The sequence below is a fragment of the Hydra vulgaris genome, chromosome 03 (genome assembly GCF_038396675.1).
Source record: "Hydra vulgaris chromosome 03, alternate assembly HydraT2T_AEP".
NCBI classification, from domain to species: Eukaryota; Metazoa; Cnidaria; class Hydrozoa; order Anthoathecata; family Hydridae; genus Hydra; species Hydra vulgaris.
This window is the reverse complement of record NC_088922.1, coordinates 8,973,356-8,984,439: the sequence shown is the minus strand read 5'-3', so window position 1 is coordinate 8,984,439 and position 11,084 is coordinate 8,973,356. Positions and strand designations below refer to the sequence as shown.

The window sequence follows — 11,084 nt, the reverse complement described above, 5'->3', positions numbered from 1 at the left end:
ACTTTATATCTTTGTAGGAGGGGTCTGTAATTCAATATTAGAAGATGCTTTGACTAATCACATCAAAAAAGAAATAGGTATCTAACCGATTGATCTTAAAATTAACTGTGAAAATAAATACAATCGTTCATTTATAGTAAAGATAAAAGGTGCTGAAACCCAGTGAAAAAGCGCACATGGGAAACGCGTGGATTTTTTCCACATGTAACCCATGTGGGGATTATTATTTTGTCCCATGTGGGTTTCATATGGTAAATCCCACATGGATTCCATATGGTAAATCCCATATGGGATACGCGTGGGTTTTTACCATATGTAACCCATATGGGGATTATTATTTTGTCCCATGTGGGTTTCATATGGTAAATCCCACATGGGTTTTATGTGGTAAATCCTACATGGGATATAGGTGGAAAATACTACATGTTATCGATCTTAAATGCCGCATATTTTAATCCAAATGGTATAAAAGTGGTCAATACTAGACAAATGAAAGTCCGAATGCTTCTATGATAATTTTTAAAATTCTTTTAATTTAAAAATTACTTAAATAGTAATTTAAAATTAATCATCGAAGCTTTCAGAGAGGCTTAACTTAATCTGGTATTTGCTACTTTATCCCATTTGGTATTCAAAATGTGTAGCATTTTTGATCTTTTACATGTGATGTTTTCCACCTATAACCTATGTGGAATTTACCTTAAACTATTATGACGAAATTTTATAAAATTAAAAAACGTGTTGCAAAATGAATTTATTTAAAAATAAATGCTATTAATCAATACATCCAAAACAAATATTAAAAATATTATTTTTTCTTTTGCGATTTACACGCCGTTTTTTGTCAATTGAATTAACTAAATCGCTTCGGCTTGTATAATACCAAGGTTTTTAGTATCTTCTAACTTTCTTCAAACATTTTCTAAAAAAAAAAAATATAAATACAAATATATATATATATATATATATATATATATATATATATATATATATATATATATATATATATATATATATATATATATATATATATAAATATATATATATATATATATATGTATATATAGAAAGAGAGAGAGAGAGAGAGAGAGAGAGAGAGAGAGAGAGAGAGAGAGAGAGAGAGAGAGAGAGAGAGAGAGAGAGAGAGAGAGAGAGAGAGAGAGAGAGAGAGCAATTTTAATAAGGAACCTTATTAGTCGAGCAATTTTAATTATTAGCCAGTTTGAAGTCATTAATGACTATAATATTTCACAAATAATTATTTCATAATTTATTACTTACAATGACTAACGTATTATGCGTAATTGAACACATATTATGCGTAATGAGCTTGAACCCATGAGGAGAATCCTGAAAAAAAGTGATCAATAAGGATAAGTAGTTAAACAAAAAAACAAAAACAAAAACGTAAAAACCTACTTTTTCAATGATGTAGACTTCTATAATAACAGGCCTTGACATCACGCAAAATGCCGTAAAAACTGAAGGCCGATTAAACTTTCACTTTTACTTATATTGATATATTTTTATATTAGGTAGGGTGTAATGGCAGTCTATGTTTTCTAATAATAATCTCTAGTAAAAACGGAAATATAAAAAGAAAACCAAAAAATTGTTAAAAGATAATCATGCTTTTCATATTTCAAATTTCATTAAGAATATTTATGTAATATTAAATAGTATCAATAACAAGCAGAACCATAACAAAGTATATATCTATATATTAAAAAGATAACTGTATTTTTAATTTTTTTTGCTAAAAATGGTAACAATAAAAATCACCAACAATAAAAAACACCAACAAAAGTTGATTCAAGCAAAACAAAAGTTTTATCAATATATCTCAACAGGGTTAAAGTCCTTATACTTGGCAACTTGTATTCAATACACAAACAATCATATAAACATCGTAGCATAGCAAAATACTCATATGCTCTACATATAATATCTGAAGTATATAAAACTTCACCAACATTAACTTTTCTCATAGCATTAAGGTGTTCGAATAGAATAATTGACAGAAGCGAACTTTCTTTATTTTTTAAAAATCTAACTGCTTCAAATAAAGCTGATTTTGTTTTTATTAACTTTAATTTGTTTACAGCTAAATATGAAATATTACAAGTTGTGCCATTATGGTTAGCTACAAATAAATAATCATTGAAAATTACTAAAATAAATGATGGAACACCAAGTTTGTACATTTTTGATTGTATGTGCAAACTTTTTTTATTAAGCTGGAAAACAATAACATTGTTATTACCACTTAACAAAGATTGAATATCGTCAAATATAAGTTCATCCTCTTTAAGAAAATCATTTAACTCATCTGGTAAAATGCTTCAAAAACCGCTTGAAGTTACATTTTTTCTAACTTTACTTGCTGGTGTGGCTAAACAACTAGGCGGAATATTTTAAAAACAGATGGTGGGTTTAAAGGTCGTTGCTTCCCATATTTGCTTTCAAAAGGTGCTTCATTTGGCCAATGCAGTTGACATAATGCTATATAGTCTGTAACAATAAAACCAGTTCTTGGGATAGCTTCACTACATCTTTTTCTCTTCGCTAGATTCTTCGGGAATTTATAAATTGATGTTTTTGACGTAGTTGAGTATTGATATTTTTGTTGTAGTTGTAATTGATATTGTAGTTGTAGTTGAATAAACTGATATTTTTGTTGTAGTTGAGATAGTTCGACTTGCAAAGAGATACACAGCATTTTAAAGGCATTTTTAAGGCACTTTAATTATTAAAAAAACTTATCGTTAGTTTGACAATATTATTACCTTACAATGTTAAAGCCTTGAACCTTAAAACGTCTTGATGTTGGGCTATCTAATTTATAAACCAATCACATTTTAAAGATTTATTAAAAAAGCGCGAACACAAACTTTCGTCTAATGTTAAAAGATGAAAATGTAAACAAAGTATTAGGAATTGGCCTTCAGTTTAACAACTTTGTTGCACGATGTCAAGGCCTTTTATTATAGAAGGCCGCGGTCACACATAATATAATATTCTGAAACTAATAAACAAACATCTAAATTTCTATAAGTAAATTTATTCTTTGATCATTGCCTTCATATCCTATCTTATTTTCATATCATAATCTATTATGGAATTATTTATATAACATATCACAACAATATTATTAAATTTGTGATGTTCAAATATCATATGAACATTCTCTAACATGTTCATATGATATTTGAATATAGTTCTTGAGTATATTATCTGCAAACAATTGACTGATGCAAGTTCTAATGTTGTCAAAAACCAAGCATGCATGCATTGGACACTGCAGTGTCCCACAAAGAAATGCAGGTTTGAAAGTCAAATTTTGTTTTATTAAAAAAAAAAATTAAAATAGGGGGGAGATAGGGAGGTTTCTGTAACTTTTTTTAGGTTCCAAAACTTTTAACTTTATATATAATAAGGTTCATAAAACTTAAGGGACTTACGAAGTACATTGAGGAACAAAAACATGATATTTACAGAAACTTTTAAATTTTTAATCTGGAGTACCACAGTGTAATTGGGAATAAAGTCTCTGGGTCCAGTATTTAAAGTAATACGATCTAAAGTAATATATAAATTAAATAAAATGCTTTAAAATGCATGCAGTTACACATATAACTCCTGATAGTTAACTATATGTATAACTAGTTATACATAAAATTTATTATATAAACTTATTTTTTAAGGTTATGCTTGAACAAATTAGAACCAACTAATTCAAATTCAAGATTTAGTTCAAGTTCAAGTTATTTGTTCATTGTTTTTTCACTATTTTATATTTATTTGTTCAAATTTGTTAACTAGTACTAATTCTTACTACAGTAAGAATATTTATCATTGTTGAACGTGATTTTATTAGTAACTTAATTTTACTATCAACATATTTTGACAACACTCTTTACATTTTAAATGATGACAGCTTTACTTTTCTATTGATGTTAAATTTATTACGTTTCAATAACTCAGATTAAATTTTAACTGAATTATTGTAAGCTTTGTAAGGGTTTGTTGTATGTCAAATGGTGTTGTAAATAAAGTAAAAATAATATATATATATATATATATATATATATATATATATATATATATATATATATATATATATATATATATATATATATATAGTATTTAGGCTATGGGATCATCCATAAATGATGCCAGTAGATAGAGGGGCAGTGTGAGTTTAACAATAATTGACAATGGGGAGGGGATGTTGAGACCAAATTAATCTCAATTAAAAAATTGAATTATAAAAAAAAAGTAAAATATTTTATTTTAAAAAAAAGTAAAACAATTTATGCTAGCTATGAGCAGGTTTTAGAGGTATTTACACCAACAATGTGGTCTAAAAACTTCTTGCTTTTGTTGCTTAAAACTGTAAAGGATCATAGGAAAAACAATTTAAATTCAGAAATTAGCTTGCTTATCTAAAAGAACAATTTATGTTTTTTTTTTTTTACTTTTAGTACTGTTGAGAATAAATGTATAATTGAACCCGAAAAAAATTGATGGTATATGCATTTTTTATATTATATTAACAATTCAGATATACCATCATAATACGATAACAAAAACTGACATCATTTTCAATGGGAGATGGCAAAAAATTGACTGAGTTTGATAAAGGGTGAAGTTGTTCAATAAACCGGGTCATCATCTGACATCATTATGCATAGATGACCCTACGATTTAGGTAAGTAATCAATTTGCCATATTTCTCTTTAGAAAGTGTAAGAAAAAAGCATTGTTATGATGAGAACCTACCTATTGAGCAAGCTTTGACCACCTATTTTATAAATTTGAGAGACAGAAGTGGAAGTGCGAATCGCAAAAAAACTAATAACAATGCTCTAAATTGATTTTAACTTTGTAGACTAACATTAATATAGTATTTAGTAATAATAAATGAAGTTTACATGATTTTTATAATTTGTATTTATTTCCACTAATTATTAGTTGTCGGTCTCCATTTTATAAAATGAATTAAAAAACTATTTATTTATAGTACAATAATAATACATAAATACTAGTTTCCTAATGCTATTATCATCACAATGTTAATGGTATTCCTTTTAAAGTGAAATTTCTTATCAATTTTATTGTTTTAATGTTATATATATATATATATATATATATATATATATATATATATATATATATATATATATATATATATATATATATATATATACATATATTATATATATATATAAATATGTATATATATATATATATATATATATATATATATATATATATATATGTATATATATATATACTATATATATATATAAATATGTATATATACATATATATATATATATATATATATATATATATATATATATATATATATATATATATATATATATATATATATATACTATATATATATATATATATATATATATATATATATATATATATATATATATTATTTTTACTTTATTTACAACACCATTTGATATACAACAAACCCCTACAAAGCTTACAATAATTCAATTAAAATTCATTCTGAGTTATTGAAACGTAATAAATTTAACATCAATAGAAAAGTAAAGCTGTCATCATTTAAAGTATAAAGGGTGTTGTCAAAATATGTTGATAGTAAAATTAAGTTACTAATAAAATCACATTCAACAATGATAAACATTCTTACTGTAGTAAAATATAGTACTAACTGATAAATTTGAACAAATAAATATAAAATTAACAAAAACAATGAATAAATAAGAACATTAACTTGAACTTTAACTAAATCTTGAATTTGAATTAATTGGTACTAATTTGTTCAAGCATAACCTTAAAAAATAAGTTTTTATAACAAATAATATGTATAACTTGTTATACATATAGTTAACTATCAGGAGTTATATGTATAACTATATGCATTTTAAAGCATATTATTTTATTTAAACATTACTTAGATCATATTACTTTGAAAACTGAACCCAGAGGCTTTATTCTCAATAACACTGTGGTACTCCAGTGTTATTGAGAATACAGCCTCTGGGTTCAGTTTTCTGTGGTTCTGTGGGACACTGCAGTGTCCCATGCATGCAAGATTGGTTTTTATAACATTTCAACTTGCATCAGTTAATTGTTTGCAAATAATTTACTCAAGATCTATATTCAAATAACTATTATATTATCCTTATAATACGTCTATTTGCACAAATCTTAATCTTATTTCTATAAAGAAAGATAAAAATTATTCGTGGTACTTACATACTTGCTTGCCATTCTCTTTATTAATATAATATATTTTCACACAATATAAACGTAACGCAATGCAATGTTGATTTAAAATTTTTTTTTTTAGTTTCCAGCTTTTAAATTAATTCCCATGCAAATCCCACAGGAAACCCACGTGGGATTTCCCATGTGTGCAAATACCATATGGTTCCCACATGTAACCCACATTTACCCACATGGGTTTAAGGTGACAAATTTTCATACGGATACCACATGGGAAAATCCGTCCCACATAAATCCCATCAATCCCACACGGAACCCACGCGGAACCCATGTGGGACGCGGTTTTATTTTTCACTGCGAAAAGATATAATCCTAAGCCCTGATGTTAACAATAATATTATTGTCAAACCATTTAGAATGTATCTTAATACCTCGAGAAGCAAAACACCTCAATATAGTGCCGTTAATGTGCCGCACTTAGTACAATCCTCTTAAAAAATACTTTCTACATTTGAAAAACAACCTTTCTTTGCTAGACAAAAATTTTATTCAAATCAGATATCAAATTTTAATTTAACAATGAAAACAAAGTAATTAAAACCTTTGAAAATATTTCTTTTTGTGCATAAAACTGCCGTAGTTTTTGTTGTATCATACAACTGCCGTAGTTTTTGTTGTATCATACAACTGCCGTTGTTGTATCAAGTTGTATCATACAACTGCCGTAGTTTTAAATCAAACTCAGTTTATATTTCCAAACTGGGCAAGTTGTTTGATTAACTTTATAACATAATTTGCCTTTAAAACAATGAATTTTTTTAGCTGAACAACATAGCAATGCCGACAAATAAAGTGTTTTTTCATGCGGCAGAAAAAAAAGCATATGGAAGACCATTTTGCGAGAACGTATTCTTTGTTAAAAAAAGATGAAAACATCCTTGCTATTAAAGGTAAACAAAAGTATCTAAATCTTTATTGGTATTTACTATACATCATGTCGAAACAACGAGGAATCCTTTACAAAATATATGCAACAATTAAACCTTATTACGTCAATTGTAAAATACCATAAAGATGTAAGTGAATGTATTATTGCTGCAGATTTTCAGTCATATCTTGAAAAAACGACTCAGAGTATTGTAACAACAAATCACACAATAAATTTTCTAAGCTTCTCTCTACTTTCATTAAATCAAATATACTTTTGCTTATCGATATAATCAGTGGCGCTGGTCCAACATACAGCTTTCAGCATAAAACTCTCTCTATCTCATCTTATATTGATCATATCGCAGCACTAAAAGAGTCATTGCTATCCTTGATAAATAAACAAAGTTATTCCTCCTTCACCATTTAACTTAAACAATCACTTATCAATAACTACTAGTATCACAATTGCTAAATTATCAACCGTATTGAATAGCATAACACAAAAATACAGTTATATTTTAAAATATGCATGGAATAACAGAAATTTCATTAAAATATATAACCAAAATCTATCCTTAGCTTTCAATAACGACACCTTCAATGGAGAAATAATTGAACAAGAGTTAATGCAAACATGCGAACAAATTAAAAATGTTGCTCAAACGGCTTTTAAACAATACTTTGAACGACACGTATTTTATTATTATTATTATTATTATTATTATTGTTATTATTATTATTATTATTATTATTATTATTATAGATACAACGGCTACAGAATAATATTCTGTGAATCTAAAAAATAGTTTGTAGACTATGGCAATCCAATTGTTTTTTCAATATTGGTATCACTATGATAAGTGTTTATCAAGTCTATTTTCAAATTGGAAGAAATTATCAGCCTCGACAACTTCTTTCGGTAGTTGATTCCAATATGTAGTTTTCGGTAGTTGATTCCAAGAATTTTGAGTCTTGATTCATAATTAACTTAAAGCAGGCACTTGTTTAGTAGCTCGTTTTTGAATTTTTTCAAAATTTTTTATGTCTTTTTTTCTATAAGGATTCCATGCTGAAGAATGAAGAAACTGTTTCAAGATGAGGTCTTACAAATGACGTGTACAAAATCTTGAATGATTTTACGTTCCAATAAGTGAAAGTTCGCTTAAGTATTCCGAGAATAAAATTAGCTTTTGATGCGGCTTGTTGGCATTGAATTTCCCATTTTAAGTTGTTTGTAGTTATAACACCAAGATCACGTTCAGATATTGCTTCATGTAATCCCTGACCATTTATATAATATTTATGTTTATAAATGTTGTTATTTGTTTTTTTTTCTTACATACATAACTTCACATTTATCATTATTAAATTTCATATACCAGTCTTCAGTCCATTTCGCAGCTGCATCAATGTCTTTTTGAAATGAAATGCTACCTAATAGATTTTTTATGATCGCAATAAGTTTTTTATTATCTGAAAAAAGCTTAATGAAATTTGTCATTACTTCTGGCATATCATTAATAAATATAACACAAAATAGTGGCCCTAAACTAGAATCCTGTTGAACTCCGCTAACTACATTGCACCAATCAGAACGATAGTTATCAATAACTACTCTCTGCATTCTTCCTTTAATGAATGAGCTACACCATTTAAGAAGATTACCTTTGATACCATAAGCTTCTAGTTTTATGATAAGAGCATCATGCGGTACTAGGTCAAAGGCTTTAGCAAAATTGAGGAATACTGTATCAACTGAGGCACCGAAGTTTAGTATCTCAGTTATAATGTCCAATGTCTCTAGAAAGTTTGAAAGGCAAGATTTATATCTATCAAACCCATGCTGTTGGTCAGAGAGCAATTAGTTATCAATGAGATGTTTTGTGATTACTTTTTTTTATTATTCTTTCCATAATTTTACATACCACAGACGTGAGCGCAATGGGTCTATAGTTTGATGGGCTTGTTCTGCTGCCTTTTTTTGAATAATGATGACAGATTTGCTTCTTTCCATTTGATTGGAATGCAGCCTAATTCGCATGAACATTTAAAAATAATAGATACTATTTTTGAGTAGCTATTTGAGCCGTTTTTTGATAAATATGTGTAGATCCCATCAGCACCAGTTTGTTTGTAATCATTTTGCAAATCAAGTTTTATTTTAATAACTGAGCTCTCGAAAAAATCAATGTTGAATGGGCAGATTGATTCTGTTCTTGATTTAAAGTGAGGATATTTTTTATTATTTTGGACAGAGTTAAATGCATTATAAAAATGGAGGTTGAATTGATTGCAAATGTCTTGTCTATCAACTAAGGTTACGCCATCTTTTGTAATGAGCGAACAAATTTTTTGATGATTGCTTTTTTTACTATTCGCATACGTGTATATTAATTTAGGATTTAGTTTAGCTTTTTTGATCAAATTGGATTCGTTATTAACTTTCTGGGCTTTTATAAGCTTCTTCAATGCTTTACAGTGAGGTGAATACTTTTTTGATGGAATCTTGATTATTTGAGGCTAAAAATAAGTACCAAATGGTTTTTTTCATTCTTATTTGGGTTTTTAAAGTATTAGTTAGCCAATAAGGTCTGTATTTAGAGCGTGAGATAACATTTTTTTGAGTAGGAATGAATTTGTCCATAGCCAAATTAGCTTCAGTTAATAATCTTTCATACATACCATTAATATCAGTGTTATTGGTAATTTTTTCTATCTAAATATTTCGAGATACTTGGTAGACTATCTAAGTATTTCGAGATACTTGAAAAGTCATCTTTGTTCATATGGAACGGTTTTAATTCATTTCGATATACTGTGATATACTTTGTTTCAGTTATTAAGCTAAAGCTTACTGAAGATGATAACAACTTGTTGAGCCAAATGGTGGTCCAATTATTGTATTATAGATTGATTCAGGACAACTTGTAAAAATAAGATCTAAAACATTTTTTGAAAACGTTGGTTCAATTATGTTTTGTGTTAAATAGTTAGAGTCAATAAGATATTTGAATTCAGTACTGCAGGCTTCACCAGACCCTTTAAGTTTGTTGCCTTTATTACTCCAAATAATGTCAGGATGGTTAAAATCACCCATAAATAGCAGCTTAAAGTTTTTATTTGTGTTAACTAGATTGCAAGCTTTTTGTATTGAATTATTTATATCAATTGAGACCTCATTTGTTGAGTTAGGTGGCCTGTAAATACATCCTATAATTAATGTTTCATGATTGCTTATTATAATTTGAGCCCAGATTTGTTTATTTTTGCTTTGGATAAATTTTTGTCAATAATTTCTAATGAGTTCAAGTCATTCTAATGTACATAGCTACGACTCCCGTCTAAGTCGGATATGATATATGGAAGGTTATTGTTGCGTAGATTTCTTTCAGCTCGCAGTTGTCTATCCAGAATTCTTTCTGCCTTGGTTCTATCAACATTAATGTACACTTTTTTAAGATTTGTTATAATATTTTTGAATTTTTTAGAACGGTTTGTTGGGATGAATTAGTTTTAAATTCTAAAAGTATCATTTCGAGTGGTTTTGGTGCTGCTTTCTTTTTATTCTTCTTTGACTTTTTACATCATTTCTAGTTAGGTGAAGCACTTAAAGAACTTTATCCACTTCAGCTATGTCATTCGTATTACTGTCTTGTTCATTGCATATTGAATTTGCGTATTGAAATTATTGCGTATATTGCGTAATTATTGCGATATTGCGTATTGAAAGCAATGTAATAATAAACGGGATCCCGTTTATTATTACATTGCTTTCAATACGCATTTTTTCTTTATTTTCTTTAAGCTACCTTTAAAAGTAATAGCGCTTCATTGACTGTGTCTTTTTTATCAAAAAGGTTTGACCATTCGTTCATGGGTTTTTTAGGGGTATTTTTTAGTTGAACAAATTCATCTTTTGCGGTAGCTAGTTTTGTTTC

General features: G+C 27.5%; 1 long non-coding RNA gene across 1 annotated transcript; it reads right to left on the bottom strand.

The window, feature by feature from the left end:
- Window positions 1–757: 757 nt before the first annotated feature.
- Window positions 758–6,513, bottom strand: LOC136077650 (uncharacterized). Its single transcript, XR_010637151.1, has 3 exons — window positions 6,247–6,513; window positions 1,282–1,350; window positions 758–922 (listed from the first exon to the last, which is right to left on the bottom strand). It is a non-coding gene; the product is annotated as an uncharacterized LOC136077650 (long non-coding RNA).
- Between the last annotated feature and the right edge of the window lie 4,571 nt (window positions 6,514–11,084).